Genomic DNA, 25,720 nt, shown 5'->3' with positions numbered 1-25,720 from the left:
AGTGTTGCCTTGGGAGTTGGGCAATTCCACAATGAAATCCATAGACAGGTGAGTCCAGGGCCTCTCTCCATTGGGTATGGGTTGTAGGAGGCCCACTGGAAGGTGTCGGGGAGTCTTACTCTGAGCACACACAGAACAGGCAGCTACGAAAGCAGTAACATCAGCCCATAGACTAGGCCACCAGAATTGTTGGGAGATGGCCCAAATGAATTGATTCTTCCCAGGATGGCCAGCTGCCTTGGGAGAATGGTAAGTCTGGAGCACTGCAGTACGGAGACTCTCTGGGACAAAACAGCGGTCACAAGGTTTATCGGGAGGAGCATGGACCTGAGCAGCAAGAATTTTGTCACCCAAAGGAGAAGTAAGAATGGTTCGATAGCCAAGATATGATCAGGAGGAATCACAGGAACCGGAACCGACTCCGACTTGGAAGTGGAGGAAAATTGTCGTGACAAGGCATCAGCCCTTACATTCTTAGTACCGGGTAAGAAGGAGACAATGTAATTAAAGCTCGACAAGAGAAGAGCCCATCGCGCCCTTCTGGGAGAGAGTCGCTTAGCCTCAGACAAAAATGTAAGATTCTTATGATCAGTATGGCCGCGTACACACGGGCGGACTGTTCGCCCAACTTAGTCCGCTGAACAGTGTTTCAGCGGACAGTCCGCTCGTGTGTGGGCTTCAGCGGACTGTTTCAGCGGACAGTCTGACGAACAAAGTCTTGCGGAATTTCCGTAAGACAGTCCGTTCAAACTTGGTTTTGCCCGTCCAAACTTGGTTTCAGCGGACAGTCCGCTCGTGTGTAGGCAAGTTGGACGGACTAAGTATCGCGCATGTTCAGAAAGGGTTTACACGGCCGAAGGTTGCATTGCAGTGTATAGGACGTCATTTTTCTAATCCCATCGTACGTGCTGTACACGTCATCACGCATGTTTTCAGCGGACTGTTCGTTCATCATGTGTGGTCAAGTCCGTTCATGCTAATTTTGAACGGACTGTTTGTCGGATTGTTTGACGAACTTAGTTGGGCGAACAGTCCGCCCGTGTGTACGCGGCCTAAGAATAAGAACGGGCACAGTGGTACCTTCAAGGAGATGTCTCCATTCTTTCAGGGCTAAAAAAATCGCCAACACCTCTCTGTCACCAATCTCAGAATTGCACTCAGCAGGTGACAATTTCTTGGAAAAGTAGCCACACAGATGCATAGCGCTCTCAGAGTTAGGACTTTGAGACAGAAGGGCGCCAACTCCAAAGACATGGCGCAGCGGTTCCAGCACATAAAGCGTGACGGCGATGCGTAGTGCAGGGCGGTCCACCCACCCTATAGAGAAGGGGGGAGGAAGGCCCGCGCTACGCCTCGCAGCTCCCAAGGTGATGGAGCGCTGCTCCTATCTAAAACATGTGACATATGCAACTGCCAGGGATATTAGCCTATTTAAAGTCTCCTTGGGCAGACTGACTCACATGGTGGTTCCAGCCCTCTATCTGCACACTTTGTGGATCACTCATCACTGAAGTGTCTATTAGGTAATTTGATCTTCACTTTTTCACTATTTGATTTAAGCTGCACTTCTATTTTATTTCATCTAATCTCTTTGGTTGATATGGTTTCTTAAAATATTCTATGTATTTCACTTTTCTAATCATTCCAACTTTGTACTCTCACTAAGTTAACCTTACCTATACACTCATTAGCATCTCATTATCCTATCCTTTACCAAGTTTAGGACAGATGACCTATTGTACCACATAGTAGATTGCTTTAAGAAAGGCCTGGATACTTTCCTGATGGTACATAATATAACTAGGTACTAACATAGGTAAAGTTGATTGGGAAAATCTGATCGCCTATTGGGGGATCAGGAAGGAATTTTTTTCCCCTGCTGTAGCAAATTGGAGCATGCTCTGCTGGTTTTTTTTTTCGCCTTCCTCTGGATCAATTGTGGGCATAAAATTGGGTATCTGGATTGTATGATTATTTTTTATTTTATTTATTTGTTTTTAAGGTTGAACTGGATGGACTTGTGTCTTTTTTCAACCTGACTAACTATGTAACTATGTAACTATGTAACTATATAATATGATCTTCCAACCTATTTTACAATCTTTCTTTTAATTTTAGCACATATGGTCACTGGTGACCATTATTAATTTTTGGAATTTCCCATCTTTGTCCAGTCCTGGTCTGCCTTAACCACCTCAACTCCCACCAGTGATACCCATATGGGGTTATTCTGATTAATTTTGGCACATTGCTACTGCATAGATACAGATAATGTAAGTACTTTTGAGAGTGGTTTTGGGGGGTTTATCCTAGATAATATTACTTCTAATTACTTTATTTTAATCTCTGCTTTACGAGACAGGGTCAGACCTTACAGATATTCTTATTATTATACTACAGTATTCAGTTTTCCACGTGCATGCTCCTGAAGAGTGGATGAATCCACGAAATGCATAGAGCTACTATATGCCATGTTTTATGCCAACTATATGTTTTACTTACTTAATGATCACTTGTAATATGTGATTTGTATTTTTAGTGGTCAATTGTTATTGCTGTATGTTTATCCATTGAATGGAATATATTGGTCTTCTTGGTGTACTCATGATTACCCTCATGCAACCTACCATTGGTTTTCCAATACATTTAAATGTTTTACACCTGCCTGCTTTATTTAAAGTCCCAACCCCAAGTCATCCTAATTGCTTTATTCAAATAGGGATGGAGGCAATTGACCTTACCCGGTCACCGCCTCATTTAAAGTCCCAACGTTCTCTTTTTCTTCTTTCTTCTGTTCTGGTATTAAACACAGTTTTCCACTCGTCGCCCTCCTTAATGTGCACGAGATTGTATGCCCCTCTCAGGTCAAGCTTTGTGAAAACCGTTGCTCCCTTGAGACGGTCAAATAACTCCGTAATCAATGGAATCGGGTAGGCATTCTTAATCGTGACACGATTGAGACCCCTATAATCTCAGTTCACCACTCTTCTTTTTCACAAAGAAGAAACCAGCACCAGCAGGAGACGAGGACTTGCGGATGAAACCTCGAGAAAGTGCGTCAGCAACATACTCCTCCATGGCCTTATCCTCCAAGACCGACAAAGGGTAAACCCGGCCACAAGGAGGTATGGCACCAGGTTGAAGGTCAATTGCGCAATCATAAGGCCGGTGTGGAGGCAAACTACCGGCTTGACCTTTATCAAAGACATCACCAAAATCACGGTACTCCTCTGGCAGGGAGGGGAGTGAAGCGGTGCACAGGACCTTGGATACCTTCAGGAAGCATGTCTCACTGCATTGTGGTGACCAGGAAAGAACCTCAGCACAGAGCTCAAGAATCAAAAGAGGGGTTGGGCCTCTGTAACCAAGGATAACCAATAACCAGTGGAAATCTGAGTGAAGAAATAACTTGGAATTTGATTATCTCACGGTGAAGAGCCCCTACGGCCATGGACAATGGAACCGTCTCATGAGTCACATGGGCAGGCTGTAAAGGTCTCCCGTCATGAGCCTCAATGGCAAGTGGAGTGTCACGCAGCTGCAGCAGAATCGAGTGCTGCGAAACAAATGCAGCATCAATGAACAGGCCTGCAGCCCCAGAGTCGATTAGAGCCCGTATCTCGATGGATGACTCAGCCCAAGAAAGGGTGACCAAAACCAGGGGCTTATCCTTCTGGATAACTGGGGATGAAACAACGCTACCTAAGGTCAGTCCATGACAGGACCTCATGGTTCGGGCGTTCCCTGGACGGGTAGCATAAGACTTCAAAAAGTGACCTGCCTGGCCACAATAAAGGCACAATCTCTCCCTCCTCCTAAAGGCTCTCTCGTCCGCAGAGAGACGTGTGAAGCCCAGGTGCATGGGTTCATCTTCACTGACCAACTCGGTACCAGGAGGCATGGGAGGTTAGGGAGGCATGGGTGGGACTACAAAACTCAGAGGCAAACGTATAGGAGGCTTCCGCAAGCTCTCTTTAAGAGAAAGTCTTTCTCTGAGTCTGGAGTCAATGAGGATGGCAAACGAGATCAAGCTCTCCAGCTCAGGGGGTATACCTCGGGCTGTTATCTCATCCTTAATGGAATCCGAGAGACCATGAGAAAAAGCAGCCACGAGGGCCTCATTGTTCCAAGTAACCTCTGCTGCCAGAGTATGGAATTCAATGGCGTAGTCAGCAACAGTTCTCGTACTCTGTTTGATGGACATGAGGCACTTGGCAGCAGAAGCAGAGCATGCGGGAACATCAAAAACCCTTTTAAAAGAGGCCACGAACTGAGGGTAACTCAAGACAACAGGTTTTTGCATTTCCCATAGAGGGTTAGCCCAGGCCAAGGCTCTCTCAGAAAGCAAAGATATCCTGAAACCTACTTTTCTTCTGTCCGTGGGAAACGCCTGGGGCAGCATTTCAAAGTATATCTCAACCTGATTGAGAAACCCTCTGCATTGAACAGGATCGCCCCCATATCACTGGGGAAGTGGAGCAGAACCAGACATACCTCTTATAGAGGTAATACTGGAGGCGGGTTCCTGCACAGAGATTGGCACAGCAGCAGGGACGGCCTGCGACTCAGGTTGTACCGGAGCAGCCACCGTGGGGGATTTCAGGTGAGCCGTGCAATTCAGGAGCGTTTGTAATGCCAAGGCAAACTGATCCATGCGGTGATCTTGCTCATCCAATCTGGAAAAAATATTACCAACAAGTGGATTGACCGTATCTTCTGAATTCATGGCCTTCGCGTACTGTCAGAAACCATGAAACAGACTGAGACAGAAGTACAATCAAATCACACTTGTTTATTAATAAAAATAAAAGGTAAATAGAAAAAAGCGTAGTCAAGATAAGCCAGAGTCCAGTAGCTAGATCAGGTAGTCAGACAGTCCAAAGTTTATTAACCAGATCAGGTAATCAGCCAGGCCAGAAGTCAGGGATCCAATGAGAGCAACTGCAAGCAGGATAAGAAGCCAGGAGGGATGTCAGCAAGCCAGTCTTAAAACAAACAGCAGGAGATGATTCCTTGTGATGTGACCAACACAAAGGAAAGTGAAAAAGTGAGCAGGAAGGCTTTAAATAGGCAGGTCAGACAAGCATCATCGGGAACAGCTGGTAACTGTTGAAAGACAAGAGAGCTGGCAATTAACCGACAGCTGAGCGGCCAGCCCAGAGGAGGAAGGGCTAAGCCAGCCGTGACACCTTTTCACTGCGATGTAAAGATTGATGGGCTCTAATGGGTGGCACTGATGGGCTCTAATGGGTGGCACTGATAGGCAGCACTGATGGGCACTAATAGGCGGCACTGATAAGCGACACCGATGATAAGGCATTGATGGGCACTGATTGGCAGCACTGATGGGCACTGATAGGTGACACTGGTGGGCACTGATTAATTTAACAGTACTGATGGGCACTGATAGGTGGCACTGACAGGACCGATGTCCCTTTAACAGAAGCCACTTATCAGCTTTCCTCTTTTCTCCTCAGGCTGTCAGCGTGAGTAAAAATTAAAGCTAATAACCGGCTTCTGTTTACATTGTGTGATCAGCTGTTATTGGCTGACAGCTGGTCAAGTGGTAAAGGGCCACTGTGATTGACTCTTTACCCCGATCTGTGATCAGCCATGTCCAGTGGAGCCGCAAGGAGCACACAGGCAGTGCCAGTATGGGAGGACATCCATGGATGCCCTCCCGGCATTGTTAACCCATGCTGTAGTCATCTTTCAGCTATAGCATGGGTGGGAGGGAGAGATTTTTTTGTGTGGATTCGAGGGCAACATTAAAAATACACAAAGTCTTTAAAGAGGTTGTAAACTCTCCCCCACAACTTTGTCCCATGTAAATCAGCATAAAAACCTCTAATGAACACTGCTTGTAGATATCTCCTTACTTGCTTAGTATTGTTGTAATCCTTTTTGTTCTTAAGAATGAAGTCACTGAGCATGCCCAGATCTCCCCTGATTTACGGCATACTCTCTATGTGCTTATCTATCTGTTATCAGGACTTCCTATGGCACACCACTGTACTCCCAGGAGGCTGCAGAATTATTCAGAGCTTCCTCCTACACACCATGTGACATGACATGCAGTGTAAACCTGGCCATTACTGTAGTCTTATCAGCTGAAGTTGATAAGTCTGACAAAGGCAAACATTAGACATCTGGCACAAGTAAATACCATGAAAATAGGATTTTTATATACAGCTTACCTGTAAAATCCTTTTCTTGAGAGTACATCAGGGGACACAGGAGCTCATTACATAGTGGGTTATATAGGCACCTCTGGTGATTGGACACTGGTTAACCCCAATTAAGGAGAATTCCTCCCCTATATAACCCCTCCCATATGGGAGGCACCTCAGTTTTGTAGCAAAGCAATAGGAAACCACGTAAAATCCAAGAGGGGCGGGAGCCCTGTGTCCCGTGATGTACTCTCAAGAAAAGGATTTTACAGGTAAGCTGTATATAAAAATCCTATTTTCTTGATCATACATCACGGCACACAGGAGCTCATTACATAGTGGGATGTCCCAAAGCAATGCTCAGATTGAGGGGAGGGAGACACAGATCATAATTATAGACCACCATGGACCGGAGGACCTAAACTGCCGCCTGCAGTACACTGCGCCCAAAGGCGATATCCTCTTGCCCTCTGACATCCACCTGATAGAATCTGGTGAATGTGTGGACTGATGACCAAGTTGCAGCCTTACAGATCTGAGCCAGGGAGGCCTGGTGATGCACTGCCCAAGAAGCACTTACAGCCCTAGTTGAGTGCGCTTTCACTTGAAAAGGAGGGATTTTTCCCTTTAACACTATAGGCCTGAGAAATAATCCGTCGAATCCACCTTGCGAGAGTGGATTTTGATGCCGCCTGGCCCTTCCTAGGGCCTTCCGGCAAAATAAATAAGCAATCAGTTTTCCTTATCTGAGCAGTTGCTTGAAGATAGATACTGATTGCCCTAACCCCATCCAAAGTGTGCAAAGATTATTCTTCTGCGGACTGTGGGTCCGGAAAAAAGGATGGTAGGATTACATCTTGATTCAAATGGAATCCTGAAACCACCTTAGGCAGAAAGGACCTGTTGGGACGCATTACCACCCGGTCCTTATGAATAATTCGATACGGCTCTTTGCTGGAGAGAGCTGCTAGTTCTGACACTCTTCTAGCCGTGGATATGGCTTCCAAGAAAACCAATTTTTTTGTCAAAAGAACTAACGAAGCCAGATGCAAAGGTTCAAAAGGTTGCCCCTGCAAAGCTGAGAGAACCAAATTCAGATCCCATGGGCATACCGGAGGTTTGACTGGCGGCCTTATCCGCATAGCCCCCTGGATGAAAGCCCGCACCAGGGAATGCGATGCAAGTGGCTTCTGAAAAAACACTGACAAGGCCGAAATCTGCACCTTGATAGTGCTTACGGCCAAATTCTGAAATTCTGGAGGCCTGACTGGAGGAAGGCCAAGATCCTGCTAATGACATACTTTCTAGGATGCCATTCCCTGAGTTCACACCAGGAAACATATGCCCTCCAGATTTTGTAGTAAATAAGCCTGGAGGCCGGCTTTCTGGCATTGACCAGAGTAGAAAGCACTGGCCCCGAAAGCCCACGGTCTCTCAGAATGTGGGTCTCAGCAGCCAAACTGTCAAATTCAGACTGTGTAAAGCAGGATGGTAAATTGGACCCTGTGAGAGCAGATCTGTCCAGAGAGGGAGGATCCACGGCCTGCCTACTGCCAACTTCATTAACTCTGCGTACCGCGGTCGCCTGGGCCAAGCCGGGGCTACCAAAAGAACTGACTTTGTCTCCCTCTTGACTCTTCCCAGGAAGCGCGACAGAAGCGGGCACGGGGGGAAGGCATAAATGAGATTGTACTGATCCCAGGGAACTGTCAGAGCATCTGACCCCTGAGCAAGTGCATCTCTTGTTCTTGACACAAATTTGTCCAGTTTTCTGTTGAACCTGGACGCAAACAGATCTACGTCTGGAGTATCCCACCTGCGAAATATGTTCCAAAACACGTCGGGGTGCAGAGCCCATTCTCCTGAGCACAACTGCTGGCGGCTCAGAAAATCCGCCTGCCAATTTTCCACACCTGGAATGAAGACTGCAGAAAGGCATGCAAGATGCTTTTCTGCACAGACAAGTATGCGATTCACCTCTTTTTGCACAACCAGACTCCTGGTACCGCCCTGGTGATTGATATAGGCCACTGCTGTGGCATTGTCGGACTGAACCCGAACAGGGAGACCCCGTAGTCTGAAAGACCAGTTTATGAGAGCCATATAAACTGCCTGGATCTCCAAGACATTTATGGGCAATAGCTTCTCGATCGCAGACCATTTCCCCTGTGAGCACGTCTCCTCCAACACTGCTCCCCAGCCTGTCAGGCTGGCATCTGTCGTAATAATCTTCCATGGAAGAGGAAGAAAAGTTTTGCCTTTCAGCAAATTCTCGGTTTGTAACCACCAGACGAGACTCTTGCGTGTCCCTGGGGATAGACGCATAGGAAGATCCAAGGACTGGGGCTTCCTTTTCCAAGCCGCAAGGATGCATCTTTGCAGAGGCCTTGAGTGGAACTGGGCGAATGGAATGGCCTCGAAGGAGGCGACCATTTTCCCTAACAGTCTCATGCACAACCAAATGGGGGAAGAACTCCTACCCAGAATTAGGCGCACCAGATCCCCAATGGCCAAGGCTTTTGGCCTTGGAAGAAACACCTTGCCCTGAGCGGTGTCGATAAGCATACCCAGGTATTCCAACCTGGTGGCAGGCTGTAGGGACGACTTTTCTAGGTTTATAATCCAACCTAGGCGTTCCAGGTGTTCTAGCGTTCTGGTAACACTGTGGTTCAGGAGCGCTACTGTTTTCTCTCTCCATGAGAAGCAAATCGTCTAGATAAGCCATGAAGGCTATACCCTGAGCTCTTAGGTTTGCCAAGAGAGGGTCCAGAATCTTTGTGAAGACTCGAGGGGCCATAGCGAGCCCAAACGGCAAGGCTACAAATTGAAAATGGCGCCGCTCTACCGCGAACCTTAGATACTTTTGGTGTGCGGGAAAAATTGGCACATGGAGATATGCATCCTTGATGTCTATTGATGCCATAAACTCTCCCCCTTGCAGGGAGGAGACCACAGTGCAAATTGACTGCATTTGGAAGGACCGGATGCGTAAAAATCGGTTCAGATCCTTCAGATCCAGGATAGGTCTGACACTTCCATTTGGCTTCGGAACAGTGAAGAGATTCGAGTAAAATCCTGAACCCTGTTCTTTTGGGTCCACTTCTACTATCACCCCCTGGGATAGTAAGTGATCTAAGGCCAAAAATAGCGTTTTTTGCTTTACTGGGTCCCTGGGGATCCTTGACCTTAGAAAGCGAGAAGGTGGAATCTCCTGAAACTCTAGCTTGTAGCCCAGAGATAACGAAGAGATCACCCACTTGTCCTGGATCTCTTCCCGCCAGGCTTCCGCAAACTGCAGAAGCCTTCCCCCCACTCTGCCGAGCGGGGGCGCCCCTTCACAAGGAAGCTTTTGGGCTCTGCTTGGCAGGCTTTCGCCCCCAGGATTTCTTCTGCCCCTGGGCCTGGCATTGAGCCTTTCCTGTAGAGGAGGGTTGAGAAGGCTGTCACCGCTGTTTAGAGCTTTATGCTCCGGGAGAGAGAGAACGCCTAAATGATAGACGTTTGCTCCTTTTGACTGGAAGGAGAGTATATTTACCCCCTGAAATTTTTTGGACGAATTTGTCTAATTCTTCTCCAAACAAACGTTCCCCTTTAAACGGGAACACAATCAAATGTTTCTTGCATGATAGCTCAGCTGCCCAATTCTTTAGCAATAGGGCCCTTCGCAGGTGTACCAACAGGAGAGACAAACGAGATGCTTGTTGGACAGAATCCAAAATCGCATCAATCATGAAACACAGAATTTGAGGTATTTCTGCATAATTCTCCACTTCCTCACTGGGAAGGAGGCCAAGCATCTGCTTAACCTGTTCCTTGAGGAACTGACACAACCCCACGGCTGCGACTGTAGGTTGCACTACAGCGCCAGTCATGGAAAAGGAGGCTTTTAATAATGTTTCCAGCTTCTTATCAGTTGGATCTTTAAATACCTGAGCATTATCCAAAGGACAGGTCAGGTTTCTATTCACGCAAGAAACAGCCGCATCGACAGATGGGACCCCCCATTTCTTGGTGAAACTTTCCTCCAGAGGATAATGCATATAAAACCTTTTGGAAGGAGCAAACAGTTTATCGGGATGTCCCCAATCCTCATACAACAATTTATCCATTAAGGGATGAATTGGAAAGGAAAAAGCAGTATGTGGGACTTTCCTGACTCCCAGGGAGGAAACAGAGGATGTAGCGACCTCAGCAGCAGGCATTCTGAATGTGGTACGCACCAACTCAGTATAATACTGCACCTGTTTTTTGAGCGCCTGAGAGGAGGGGACTCTCTCCTCTTCCTCTGATTCATCCGACTGCTCAAGATCCCTGTCCCAAGATAGGGATCTCTCCTCATTGTCAGAAGTGTCATCTAAAAGAGGAATCTCAGCAGAGGGAGGGGATCAACCCCTTTTCCTGCTATCTTTCAGGGAAGCTGAAATATAATTCATGAGTCTCCCTTCAAAACCCTCCAATGTAGACCTAAGGGAGTCCTCAGCGACGTATACCGGGCTGAGACATTAGGAGAGGCTGCAAAACCTGACAGAGGCACTGACTCAACCTGTGAGGCTGGCTCCAGTCTTGCAGGGGGGGATGGTAACTTACAGGCATTTTTAGAACCCCTGGACCTAGACGGTAATTTACCAGTGCCCTTGTTACCTCCCCCTGAGACCCTCTTACGAGGAGACATAGTCCTAAGCTACAAAGCAGAGGTACTAGTACAAAGTGCAATCACTGTTGTGCTTAAAGTCTCACAATAAATATATATGCTTAAACTGCACAACCTGATGCTGAGTAGGTGTCTAAGGTTTTCCTGGATCCAATATCTTGGGATGCTTACTGCCCACAGCTCCTGTGTCTCCACTTACAGCCCCCTGACGCTCTGGGCTTTTTAAAACTGCGGCCTGGCGCCTGCGCAGTACAGCGCCGTGCACACCGACGTGTGCGGCTTGCAACCACACTCCCCCCTCCTCCATTAGTCCGGGAGCGTGCTCGGTGCGCACCGGTATCCAGGGGGGAAGGAATCGCCATTGGAGCTGAGTGGGACCCCCAGACTACGTGGGACCCCTGTATTACCTTTATTGTGGCAGGAATTGCAGTGGAGACGTGAGACATCTGGAGAACCAGGCTTCACTGAGCTTGTGTACTGAAAGGCATGTAAGTATGCATCAGGCTGCTCTTACTCCCTCTAGTGGTGGAAACCAGGTAAGACATACTACTACTCAATGAAGAAATCCATAATATAATTTATATAGGATTAACTTCCCTTACCTGTCCTCGCCGCAGGAATTGCTGAAAACAGACAGATTCCAGCCTTCACCCCTCACGGCGGGCAGAGTTGTGCCAACCTTCAGGTTTTTTTGGGGTTCTTTCTCAGAAGAACCTCCTACCTGGACCTTGTAAAAGACTCTGCCAGAAACTTTTGTGCCACTATGTAAATAGTACACCAAGTCTGGTTTTCCCAGAGCCCAGTCTTCCAATAGGAGAGGACTTACAGGCCAAACCTCGTTTCTTCGGATGACGAGGCCCGGGTACCATATCATCTTGGGAGTCAAAATATCGGCCCGAGATATGGATCCGGTTAGTTGTAGCCCTTAGGCCTCCGCAGGGACCTGCACAGAGCTTTCTTCATAGCACACGTTTTACGTGACCAACCACCATAGACACTGGCGAAAAAAACTGAGGTGCCTCCCATATGGGAGGGGTTATATAGGGGAGGAATTCTCCTTAATTGGGGTTAACCAGTGTCAAATCACCAGAGGTGCCTATACAACCCACTATGTAATGAGCTCCTATGTCCCGTGATGTATGATCAAGAAATAAAACAAATCAGCTATGAACAGAAATCCATAATATAATTTATATAGGATTAACTTCCCTTACCTGTCCTCGCCGCAGAAACGTTGGATTGAGAAGGAGGCTTAGTTAACAGCATAGGAAGTGCTCAATGTAAGGGCGGAAATACACTCCGCAGAGAACTCAGAAAACAATACTTAAGATGCCTAACCCCTGGAAACAAGTTTTTTAAAGTTTCTTTAAACAGTAAGTAATAGGCAATTTGGGCTGGTTTACAGTGGCTATAGTCTGATAATTACTTATTATAATGGACTAAATGAAAGGAAGCATCAGAGTGGGAGAGTTTACTTCCTATTTAAATAATATGATTGGTGAAAGCACATGATATTACGTGACAGCGCAATTTATATGGATAGTCTCAGTGACTGCATACATTGGCAGCACTGTACCTAAAATTCCCATTTGGGAATTGTCTTTTTTTCTTTTACATATTAATTGTCTTGCAGAAAGCAGCATCATTTCAATCCAATACATTTCAGTTTGAAAAAACTATTTTTTTTAGGTACATTTAGCAACAATACATGTTTGTTTGTTTTTTTGTTTTATCGAGCATGAGTAGGTTTGCTTTGGCTGGGGGGGAGGGGAAATTAGTCAGTAGTTTGCTGAAGCTGTCCCTAATCTCGCTGATGAAAAAAAATGTCCTGGTGCTGTTAAATGTCTATCAAATTCTTATTAACATTTAAGAAATCACAGAAGATACAGCAGTGTAAATTAGCCAGTAGCATGACATTTCTCTAATGAGGGAGAATTTGCTCAAATGTAGAAAAAAGTGTTTTACTATAAGAATTAAAGACCCAACATAACACAGCAGTGTTAAAATAGTAAGCAGCAGGACAATTTTAGGTACCCAGGCTAGGTCCAAATTTACTAGACATAAGGAGTATAAACTCTGACTTTACTACAAGACTTAAGATACTATGGATGATACCATGGGGTATAATTGGCCAACAGAAGAACATTTTTATCTATGGGGACAGGAGGGTGTGAAGTTAATTTGAGTGATATAACATGGGTGGTTTAGATAGATGCACACTATTCTTGCACTTATCAACTCCAAAATAAATTTGAAGATAAAAAAAGTGCCCAGTAATTACAAAAAGGTAAATTAGTTGATTGCCCGAAGAGCGAGCAAGCAAGCAAGCAATTTGAATTAAAGTACAGTTTTCTAACTGACCCTAATGTTTTCCTATGCAATTTGCAATTTGAAGGTGCTAGCTTATCCAAAACCCCACTCATGGGCCTTTATAAGCCTGCTGGCCATAGATCAAAGGCTATGCAGTGCATTCTGGATTTAAAAAAATTCTTCCAGGCACATCAGCACATAAAATCACAGGGACGGCAAATTCTGAAATTGCAGGATTCACCACAGACTCATGGAGAACCCGAACCTCATTCCTACTGAATCAACTTAGTGTATATCCCATTTCAACATTTGAGGAGTGTGGAAAGCAATAGCTCGACTTAAAATCAAGTATAAAAGTATAAATAGCATTTCAGCAGTAGGGCACTGAATTGCTGACATGGGAATAGACCTGGAATGGCATAAAAACATGTATAGCAGACTTATTAAATATGGTTTGGTTTTATCAGTGCATAGTCATTCAAAATGACATGAAATCTGATGTGATTTTAATCTGGAGTTGTCTGCTATATGCAGTGGAAAATCTTGCTGAACAATTATTTCAGTATAAATTCATTGTAGTATATAGTTACTGTGACAATGTGTGTCAGTTAAAAGACACTTTAACTGGCACACATTTGTTTAGCATTAAAAAAAATAAAAAACATTAAGATTTATAACAAATTACATTTAAACTAAAAATTATATTCATTTTAGATAATTCTCTGTTATCTACTGTATTTATATTTTTAACTACCTTGTTTTCTTATAAGTTATGAAAAACTCTAGGCAAATATGTAATAGTATATTTTAGTTTATTTATATATTATCTTAAAGTTCATGACACTTTTAGTGTTTAGTTAGGGAAGTTACCTGTTCTTATACAAAGTTGTGCAGCTGAAAGTTAAACTTATGCTTCCTACACACGATCTGACTTTTTGACAACAAAACCGTGGAATTGTGTCCAAAGGGCGTTGTCTCAAACTTGTCTTGCATACACTCGGTCACACAAATGTTGGGCAACAATTACGAACATAATGACATACTGGGCGTACTACGAGCCGATAAAAAGGAAGTTCACTAGTCATGCGCCACCCTTTAGGCTCTTTCTGTAATCTTGTGTTAGTAAAAGTTTGGTGAATGTCAATTCGTGCTTTTCAGCCTTGTGTTTGTCAGTTCATTTCTGTTTTTCAGGTTGTGCTTGTCTGTTCATTTCTGTTTTTCAGTGTGTGCTTGTCATTTCATTTTTGTTTTTCAGTGCATTCTTTTTAGTTTTTTTTCTGATTTTCAGTGCGTGCTTGTCAGGTCATTTTTCTTTTTCAGTGTATTCTTTTTAGTTTGCTTCTGATTTTCAGTGCGTGCTTGTCAGGTCCTTTCTAATTTTCAGTGCGTTCTGTCACTTTGTTCTGAATGGACGTTCATATACTAGCTATGTGGCGTTATCGTCAGAGAGATTGTGCTACTATTGTTGGGCTTGGAGTTATTGCTTTGACCCAAGTCCGGTCCTGGAACAGGGGGAGGAGGATTTTCTGGACCAAGAATTGGTTGCTTAATAGTAACCAATTCTCTCATATGCCTTTTGCTGTGGGAGCTCGTGGAGAATAATCCTGATGATTTCAGGAATTATCTCTGGGTGACGGACCCCTGCTTTCACTGTCTATTGGCTTTGCTGTCCCCCTATATTAATAAGCAGGACACAGGCATGCAGCAAGCCATCACTCCCGAGCAAAGGCTTGTCACCACCTTGTGGTACTTGGCGACGGGGAGAGGTCTCCAGGATATCAAGTTTACAACTGTGATCTCCCGCCAGGCTCTGGGAATCATTATTCCAGAGACCTGTTCTGCCATCATTCAAGTCCTGCAGAAGGACTATATTAGGGTAAGTGTTATCCCTTTACATCACATTCTAGGCATGTAATGTTTGCTAATGTATTAATTTCTTCATTCCATAATTACCATGATTGTAATATGCTCTGAATGTCCTCTTTGTCTCCATGCATGCTTTAAGATTATAATGCTCCTTTTTGGTCCTTCATACATATTTACCTTTACTAAGCTCCCCAGAATGCTATCCTGGGCCCATACACACCTAGCCTAGTAACTTAACAATGTATTTTGTCAGCTCCGTTTTAGTGCTTACCCTAAACACCCCCTAAAATGTGTACAGATGTTATTTTTGCCCTTAAATTCAGGCAGAGTGCAAGAGGATTTTTTTGGAGCCCTCCTTCCCCCCCAACCACTAAGTCAACCGATACTAATACTTTATCTGCTGACTTTGCCAAACCCATACACACTAAACCTCTTTTGTGATAATATTTATGGATGAATTCACCAAAGCATGTAGTGCAAGGGCCTGCCTGAATACTTTCAAATGGTACTGTTGAAAGTTTTGGTCTCCTATTATCTTGATAGATAATAAAAGAATGTAAAAATGTGCTTCAATTTTGACAGTGTGTATCCATATTTTTGTATTATGACACTTCTTACCTGTCCAGTGGGCTGCCAATAGTGTAAGTAAGCAAGGGCTGGCAAAAGTAACACGTTATTTATGTAATCAGCTCTCAATGAAGTGGAGAGGGTTACCTGTCCAAAACATTTACCCCCCCCCCCCCCCCCCCCACACACCAATACATTTTTCAAATGGGCCACCAGAGGAGGTGAGGAATCTGATAAGTTGACCTTATACTTTTGTCTTTAAATACTCATTTCAATAAATGAAAAAAACAAAACAACTCTGGATAACTCATGAGTAAGCACTAAATTCAGCGTGAAACGCGTCAGTTTTCCTTGTTCTACATTCCCTTTGCTGTTGTGATTCGCATGATGTGAACGTTTTTTAGTCAAAACAATAAAGGCACAATCTATTTTACCTGATCCGGAGTGTGGCTATCCAGAGTTCTTTTGTTTTTTTCATTTGGCTAGTGCAATCAGCCTGCACCTGGGACCCCTATCTGTTTGGAGCGGCCAGTTTCTTGGTGGATCAGCCTGGAGTGGTGGATCCTTCTTTCTATTGTCGATCTTCTGGATTCTTCTGCTCATTTCAATAAATGTTATACTTATGTTGGCCAAGAATGTTTGTATATAATCTGCTTGCAGTGTTATGTGCAAAAGTACTAATTATTTTTTTCTTGTTCACAGTTTCCATCAAACCCACATGAATGGCAGACTGCGGCTTCCCAGTTTCACCACCAGTGGGATTTTCCCAATTGTGGTGGTGCTATTGATGGGAATCATGTGTCCCACCACACAACTCTGGCTCTTATTACTACAACTACAGGGCTTTTGTAGTATTGTCATGTTGTGGTGGTGTCAGCCAATTATGAGTTTCTCTACTTGGATGTTGGGAAGAACAGCAGAAACTCTGACGGAGGAGTGATCGCCCAGACTGAGTTTCTACCAGCAGCTACAAAATGGCACATTGCGGTTGCCACCTCTGGAGGAGCATGTGGCCTCAATTTAGTTTTTGTCGTGGATGAGGCCTTTGCTCTGGGGGAACATCTCAGGCCATTCCCCATGAGGAACATGACCTCGGAGCAGAGGGTTTTCAGTTACTGGCTGTCACATGCCAGAAGAGTGGTGGAGAATGCCTTTAGCATAATGGCAAGCCGGTTCCATCTCTTCCTAATGGGCATTAACATGGCTGAATATAAACTGAACCACAATGTGTTTTGCGGCTGCATTCTACACAATTTCTTAAAGAAGAATGCAGCCAACTATCTGGGCTCAGTTTTGAATTAGGCTGACTTTTCATTTGAAACTGGAGTGATGACTGCTCTCAAAAGTGGCCATGCTGGCTTACCTGCCCAAAGCGCCTGGGGACCTGGCTCCTGCCCCAGGGGACATGGGTCAATGCAAAAAAAAGTTTTAAAAATGGCCGTTTTGGCGGGAGCACTGATTTTAATGATGATTAAAGTGAAAAAAAAGTGAAATATTCCTTTAAATATCGTGCCTGGGGGTGTCTGTGGTATGCCTGTGAAGTGCCACGTGTTTCCCGTGTTTAGAACAGTCCCTGCACAAAATGACATTTAACGGAAATAACGTCATTTAAAATTGCTTGCGGTTTTAATGTTATATCTGGTTCCTGCAATACGGTTGAAAATCATTGAGAAAAATGGCATGGGTAGCCCTCCCTGCCCATTACCAGCCCCTTTGGGGTCTTGTACGCATATTAAGGGGAACCCCATACCCATATTAAAAAAAGGAAATGCGTGTGGCCCCCAGGCCCTATATACTCAGAACAGCAGTATACATGCGGTGCAAACAAGACAGGGACTGTTTAGATTTGTTGTGTTAAGTTGAATCTGTTTGTAATTTTCAACTGGTACATTTTTAAAGTGTAGCTCAATCTCCTACAACTGACTGCAAGCTCTATTTAAAACGAGCAAGATAGTTAGCTATATAGGTGGATATAGCGGTGTATACTGCATTCACAGCACGCAGAAAGCACACATAATCTCCTAACACTGACTGAAAGCTCTATTTAAAACGAGCAACATAGTTCACAGCTATGTAGGTGGATATAGCAGTGTATACTGCATTCACAGCACGCAGAAAGCACGCATAATCTCCTAACACTGACTGAAAGCTCTATTTAAAACGAGCAACATAGTTAGCTATATAGGTGGATATAGCGGTGTATACTGCGTTCAGAGCACGCAGACAGCACGCACAATCTCCTAACACTGACTGAAAGCTCTATTTAAAACAAGCAAGATAGTTAGCTATATAGGTGGATATAGCGGTGTATACTGCGTTCAGAGCACGCAGACAGCACGCACAATCTCCTAACACTGACTGAAATCTCGATTTAAAACGAGCAAGATAGTTAGCTATATAGGTGGATATAGCAGTGTATACTGCGTTCAGAGCACGCAGACAGCACGCACAATTTCCTAATACTGACTGAAAGCTCTATTTAAAACGAGCAAGATAGTTAGCTATATAGGTGGATATAGCAGTGTATACTGCGTTCAGAGCACGCAGACAGCACACACAATCTCCTAACACTGACTGTAAGCTCTATTTAAAACGAGCAAGATAGTTAGCTATATAGGTGGATATAGCGGTGTATACTGCGTTCAGAGCACGCAGACAGAACGCACAATCTCCTAACACTGACTGAAAGCTCTATTTAAAACAAGCAAGATAGTTAGCTATATAGGTGGATATAGCGGTGTATACTGCGTTCAGAGCACGCAGACAGCACGCATAATCTCCTAACACTGACTGAAAGCTCTATTATAAAAGATAGATATATCGCTAGCTATATAGGTGAATATAGCGGTGTATACTGCGGTCAGGGCACGCAGACAACAACCACTACAGAAGAGCAAGAACGAAAAATCGGCCGATAACGATCGGTGTATACTGTGTTGAAGGTACACAGAACACCCACTAACTGCTACAGACGCCAACACACTACACAAGGCCACCGCGCTGGCGGCCTTATATAGTGTGGGGCGTGTACTACACAGCCTGAGCTATGATTGGCCACAGGCATCCTGCCTGTGGCCAATCATGGCTCTCCTCGCTGTCGGCGCTGTGATTGGCCAAGCATGTGGGGTCACAGTGCATGCTTGGCCAATCATGAGCCAGCAATGCACTGCGCCATCGCAGTGCATTGTGGGCCGTGAGCGCCACACAAATTTGGCGCGAACGCCCCATAACGTTCGGAATTCGCCAAACGGGCGAACAGCCGATGTTCGAGTCGAACGTATGTTCGAGTCGAACACGAAGCTCATCCCTATTGTTAAGGTATGTAATGAATTAATGATAAAAATATTCATCCTTTTCAACTCCTTGAATGAATTGCTTGAAATGCCTAAACTGGCCTGATTTTGGCACATTTTACAGCACATTGTCACTGTAACTACACCAACTTAACAAATACACTGATATTTAGCATTTAAATAAGAAGCCACACATTGTTGAGTATAAAACATTTTACTCCAAGCACATTCACGTGTGTGTTATAAACATATTTTGAACAAACCAACATCTTGGTGTATAACATGTATGTTTGACATTAATTTGCCATTTTTGGGGCTAAACAGGCATGTTTAAAACATAACATACAAATCCCCAACTCAGGAACTTACAAAGTTCAACTTTGCTAAAGTGAACGCCATATGAGACATTAATATGTCAAAGCTGTGTTGATCATGCCTTCATCAGATGGGGTGATCTCACCCCTCTAAGAGCACAATTTTTAAGATGCACAGTTGCACACAAATTGTGACTTCAAATTTGTATTTCCCTCATGATCCCATGCCTAAAATGTGTGTCTTTTCCCTACATCTATTTTGCTAAAGCCTCAAAACATACAGTGTGTGTCAACATGTGCTATCTCCCATCATGGGATATCAATTGTAACGGAACATCCCCCTATTGCGGTTGAGTGCTTTCATCATATACCGCTTTCTCCCAGTCTGAATATAAATATCAAATATTCCAACCGTTCACAAGCACAAAACAAGATGATGCTTGTTTTAGTTGCTTAAAATTTACTCTTTTATTAGAACCAAAATTACAAGTCTTATATACAGTAGAAGAGGAGACCCCCCCCCCCCCCCTGCTCATATTACTCTAACAATACATCTGTAACCAGAAACAGAATTAACATGAGCTGATTAACTAATCCCTTAAAGCAGCTGATGTGACTCAGTGCCCTCTGGAGCATTGTTACGATTAATCAGGATTTCCCTACAGGTCAGGCTTGTTGTCACTGAGCTTCACACATTAGTATAAACACAGGACACCTTCTCACAATAGCAGGAGGTAATTACAATTAACAATACAAACAGTGATCCCCCTCCTCAGCCTAGTAGGCAACAAACTATAGTAGGAGTAGACTGTCTGGCTCCTACTCAGTTCTAGCGGCCAATGTGATCAGCTCTCTCAACTAACATCTTGAGTTCAGAATCAAACAAACCAATAATAGTCTTTACATATATCCTGGGAGATATTGTGGATAAAGATCACTGTCCAATTTTGAATAATCCAAGACATACCCTCCCAGTCACCATTTCCAATATGGCATACCCAGCGTTCCCAGAGTCTGTGTGTCCTGGGGGACAAGGACCCAAATCCAGAGTAACACCACCTCAAGGGTCCCCAGGCATACAGCTCACAAAGCGCACCGTTACCCCAAATGCCAGGGCCCATAATCGGTAATCAAGAGGCTAGCATTCAGTCCCCTCCAAAAGCCCCTGTCCCTGGTGAGTCTGTCACATCAATATACATGTTTTGTGGGTGCAACCCCTTCCTCCAAACTAAAGTAGGTCAGAGGAAGGGGTTGCACCCTGAAACATGTCCATCGATCCTCCATAATGGGAGCACTTGAAAGTGTACTTGTAGGGCAAAGTGGTTTTGCCTTTTTGAAACAAGCCCCAGTTTGTCAACATTTTCTAGCCCCCATCATGGGGATCAATGGATGTTTTTCAGAGGTGCAACCCCTCCCCCTCACCTACTTTAGTTTGGAGGAAGGGGTTGCACCCACAAAACGCGTACATTGATATCCCATGATGGGAGATAGCATATGTTGACACACTGTGTGCATCTTCAAAATTGGCTTTGCGATTCTTTTAAAACTGTAAAAACATGTAGAACATAACAACTATAAAATGTAATTTTGGTTTATATTTTCCCTAAAATAATGATAATTTTGCTCAGTCTTTTTTAAACATCATGGGTGTTTTGTTTCATTTGTTCCAAATCATGATTCCAAACCATGATCTCCCTAATCAGGATTTGTACTATTGCACTGCTGAAGTGAGTTTCTTCTTCCACAACATCCACATCACCTAAAAATAAAAAAACACACCATGTATTAAAAATATTCAGGCATCCATCTATTACTTGAAGCTGTGGTCTCAGACACTAACCTGTGGTCGACACAATTTCTACCACTTCACCCAGCACTTTCTGAACATCAGCATCAACATCTTCAGGGTGTGTTGAGTTGCCTTTCTTCATTAGGTGTGGGGTTACTGGTGTCCTCAGATGTCCCTATTCTTTTTCCCCCTATGTGAGTACAAAAAAGGTTTACTTAGCAGACAGATAAGTTAGGCTACAAATGGTAATATGAAACATTGCTTGGAAGTGTCTACCAAGTATCTGTTTTGGCAGAGTTTCAAACTGAATATATGATTTTCTCACTTTCAAAAGCTGGAATACTTACCTGTTTTGTGCAAGTTTCACACATGGAGAGACCCCTAGTATCCACTGGAGAACCTGTGTGGGACACCATAACAGGGGTGTTATGGTGTCCCACACTAGTGCTCCTGCATCCAGATGCATAAGCAGCTGCTGAGTGTCCTCTCCTGACACTGAATAATGTTGTCATTTCATTATTATTATTATTATACACGATTTATATAGCGCCAACAGTTTACGCAGCACTTTACAATGTATAGGGGGGACAACTGTCAGGGCTGGCTTAGCCCTTCCTCCTCTGGGCTGGCCACTCAGCTGTCGGCTAATTGCTAGCTCTCTTCTCTTTCCACAGTTACCAGCTGTTCCCGATAATGCTCGTCTGACCTGTCTATTTAAAGGCTTCCAGCTCACTTTTTCCTTTGCCTTCACATTGGTCACATCCCAAGGAACCATCTCCTGCGGTTTGTTTCCAGACTGGCTTGCTGACATCCCACCTGGCTTCTTATCCTGCTTGCAGTTGCTCTCCTTGGATCCCTGACTTTCGGCCTGGCTGATTACCCGATCTGGTTAATGAATTTAGGACTGGCTGACTAACTGATCTGGCTACTGGACTCTGGCTATGCTTGACTACGCTTTTTTCTATTTACCAAGTGTGATTTCATTTTACTTCTGTCTCAGTCTGTTTCATGGTTTCTGACAACAACACAATTTCAGTACAATACAAAAGGTACAGGAGGGCCCTGCTTGTAGAGCTTACATTTTAAAGGGAGGGGGTGGTGGTACAAAAGGTAATAGCTGCAGAGAATGATTTGATGGGGGTGCCTCGGGGACAGTTAGGTGGGTGTGGGATAGGCTTCCCTGAATAAATGAGTTTTCAGGGAACTCCTAAAGTTGGACAGGGTAGGGACTGATTGGACAGACTGGAGCAGGGAGTTCCAGAGGATGGGAGAGACTCTGGAGAAGTCTTGAAGGCAAGCATGAGAGGAGGTAACAAGGGAGCTAGAAAGCAGGAGGTCCTGGGAAGAGCGGAGGGGACGATTTGGGCGATATCTGCAGATGAGGTTGGTGATGTAGATGGGGGTGATGTTGTGGATGGCTTTGTATGTTATGGTTAGCATTTTGAATTTTACACGGTGGGATATGGGAAGCCAGTGAAGGGATTGGCAGAGAGGGGCAGCAGTCACGGAACGATTAGTGAGGTGTATTAGTCTGGCAGCAGCATTCGTAATAGATTGAAGGGGGGATAGCCTGCTTAAGGGTAGGCCATTAAGGAGAGAGTTGCAGTAGTCAAGGCGGGAAATAATCAAGGAGTGAACGAGTTGTTTTGTGGTGTCATTAGTGAGGAAGGATCGAATTCTGGAGATATTGCGTAGGTGAAGGCTTTAGCCAGTGATTGGATATGGGGGCTGAAGGAGAGGTCAGAGTCAAGGATTACACCCAGGACCCTGGCATATGTGGAGGGACCAATGGTTGTGTTGTTCATATTAAAAGGTGAAGTCACGGGGGGGGGGGGGGGGGGGATTGTGAAGGAGGAAATATAACAAGCTCAGTTTTAGAAAGATTTAGAAAGTTTTAGAAAGTGGTGTGACATCCATACTGATATGTCATTCAGTAAGTTGGAGATCTGTGAGGAGATTGAGGGGGTGAGTTGAGGAGTGGAGAGATAGATCTTGGTGTCGTCGGCATAGAGGTGGTAATGGAAAGCATGGGAGGTTATCAGCTGGCCCAGGGAAGAGGTATAGAGCGAGAACAGGAGGGGCCCAAGGACAGAACCTTGGGGTACCCCAACAGAAAGGGGAAGGGGAGCGGAGGAGATGGAGTTGTAAGTGACACTAAAAGTGCGCTGAGAAAGGTAGGAGGAAAACCAGGATAAAGCAGAATTGCGGAGGCCAAGGGAGCGTAATTTGCTGAGGAGGAGCAGGTGGTCAACTGTGTCAAAGGCAGCAGAGAGGTCTAAAAGTATGAGTATGGAGTAGTGGTCATTGGTTTTAGCAGTTAGTAGGTCATCGGTGAGTTTTAGTAGGGCAGTTTCAGTAGAATGTTGTGGGCGGAAGCCAGACTGTAGGGGGTCAAGAAGGTTGTTGTCCATGAGGTAGCAACTCATTTGGTCATGGACAAGTTGTTCGATGAGCTTGGAGGCAAACGGGAGCAGGGAGATGGGTCTTAAGTTGTTCAAACAGGTGGGGTCTAGTGAGGGTTTTTTTGCATATGGGGGTAACCAGTGCATGTTTGAGTAGGGAAGGAAAGGTGCCTGAGGAGAGGTTGATGATGTGGGTTAGGGAGTTAAGGATAGAGTGGGAAGGTGGTATTAGTAATTGTGAGGGGACAGGGGGGTCCAGGGAGCAGGTAGTGAGGTGGGCCGTTGAGAGGAGTTTATTAACTTCATCTGTGGTAACTGGACAAAAAGAGGAGAGTATTGAGCGTGGTCATGGACCTGTCGTGTTGTTTATTATAGTTTATAGTTTCAAACACATCTAGACAACAATGTAATAAACTTATTTTAATCAAAATAGGCCTCAACAAATGTAGTTAACCTGCATCTCCCAAAAACGATGTATTAGTGGTCGAATAAACGATGTTTAATACAAACGATTCCTATGTCCATGAACCTCAAACTTGGCATTTTAAACTGTACAACAGTAAAGAAAAGCACATGGACCAGCACAAAAGTAATAATAATAACAGGAACACACGACAAATACTTACTTTTTTGCAGCCCCTTTCTGATCTTTCTCTAGTGATCTGGATCCCTCAATTATAGGTCTGACCAGCATTTCCTCAACTGATCCTTGGATCGTCACACCCCAAAAGTCCTAGGCAGACTGCTGACAACTTTAGCCATGATCTTGGCCTTTCTGATATTTGGGTTTCTGTACGGCCCATGATTCCCATCATAGTCTGTCCTCTTTAAGATGTCCACCATCTCCACCATTTCTTCAAAGGACATATTTGAGGCCTTATATCTCCTCCTGGATTGGGAACTGCCTTGCTGTGGGCTTTACTCATTTCTGCTATTAGCGCGCACCTGCTGTCTCTCCACCATTCGCTCTGCCACTGCCCCGAAAGAGGCAGGGAATACACTATAAAGAAGGACAGGGGCGTAGTTTGACACATGTACAGTGTATATAAAGCATAATGCCCCATACACACAGTCGGACATTCCGACAACAAAATCCATCTGATTTTTCCGACAGATATTGGCTCAAACTTGTCTTGCATACACACGGCTGCACAAAGTTGTCGGAATTTCCGATCATCAAGAACACGTTGACGTACAACGCGTATGACTGGACTATAAAAGGGAAGTTCAGCACCACTTGCGGCAGCCTTTGGGCTCCTTCTACTGATCTCGTGTTTATCGCGTGTTAGTAGACGTTTGGTTAGAGACGATTCGTGCTTTTCAGATTTGTGGTTCAGATTGTTACTGCTCTTCAGTTTGTGCTTGTGGGTTCGTATCTGGTTTTCAGTGCATGTAGTCAGTTCACATTTGTTTGTTAGTGTGTGCTATTTATAGTAGTACTGTATTTGATACACAGTGCATTCTTGTCCACACGTTGCTGATTTTCAGTTCGTTCTTTCAGGCCTTGCTGTTTTTCAGTGCTTTCTGTTAGTCCGTTCTGACGAGCTGACCATTTTAAAGCCATGTTGCGTGTACATATTTGTTGTGGAGTTTGTACTGTGCAGGGACTTGGTGTTGGGCTTTTAGATTTGACACAAGCCCAGTCCATGAACAGGGCGGGGAGGAGTTCATGGAGCAAGAATTGGTTACCAATTCTCGCACATGCCTTTGCTTCGTGAGATCCGGGAGAATAATTCTGATGATTTCAGGAATTATCTCAGGATAACGGATCCTGTTTTTCACTGTCTGTTGGCTATGTTGTCCCCTTATATCAGCAGGCAGGATACCTGAATGCGGCAAGCCATTACTCCGGAACAGAGGCTAGTTGCCACATTGCGGTACTTTTCAGGTCCTACAGAAGGACTGTATTAAGGTAAGTTTTCTCCTTTAACACCACATTCTATGTATTAACCAAGAAATGTGAAAAAAAATGGCTTGGGGCTCCCCAATCCTTACCGGGCCCTTTCAGCATGGATTTTAAGAAGAACCCCAAACCAAAATTTAATAAAAGGTGTGCCCCCCCAAAATCTATATTAGATCCTTATCGGAGTATGCAGCCCAGCAGGTAAGGAAAGGGGAGCGAGCGAGTACCCCCTCCTGAACCATATCATGCCACATACTCTCCACATGGGGGATGCTTTGGGGTGAGGGGCAGAACAAGCCCCCAGATCCCATCCACCCTTTTTGTGAATGATTATGGGATACACAGTTTTGACAATTCCTTTATTTAAAAAAATGCCCTTGGATGTAGATCCATCATTAACCACTTGCTTACTGGGCACTTAAACCCCCCTCAGTCCCAGACCAATTTTCAGCTTT

The sequence above is a fragment of the Lithobates pipiens genome, unplaced genomic scaffold (genome assembly GCF_037356315.1).
Source record: "Lithobates pipiens isolate NorthernLeopardFrog02 unplaced genomic scaffold, aLitPip1_a1.2 Scaffold_13, whole genome shotgun sequence".
In the NCBI taxonomy this organism is placed as follows: domain Eukaryota; kingdom Metazoa; phylum Chordata; class Amphibia; order Anura; family Ranidae; genus Lithobates; species Lithobates pipiens.
The sequence above is the reverse complement of the archived record's forward strand: the minus strand, read 5'-3'. Positions refer to the sequence as shown.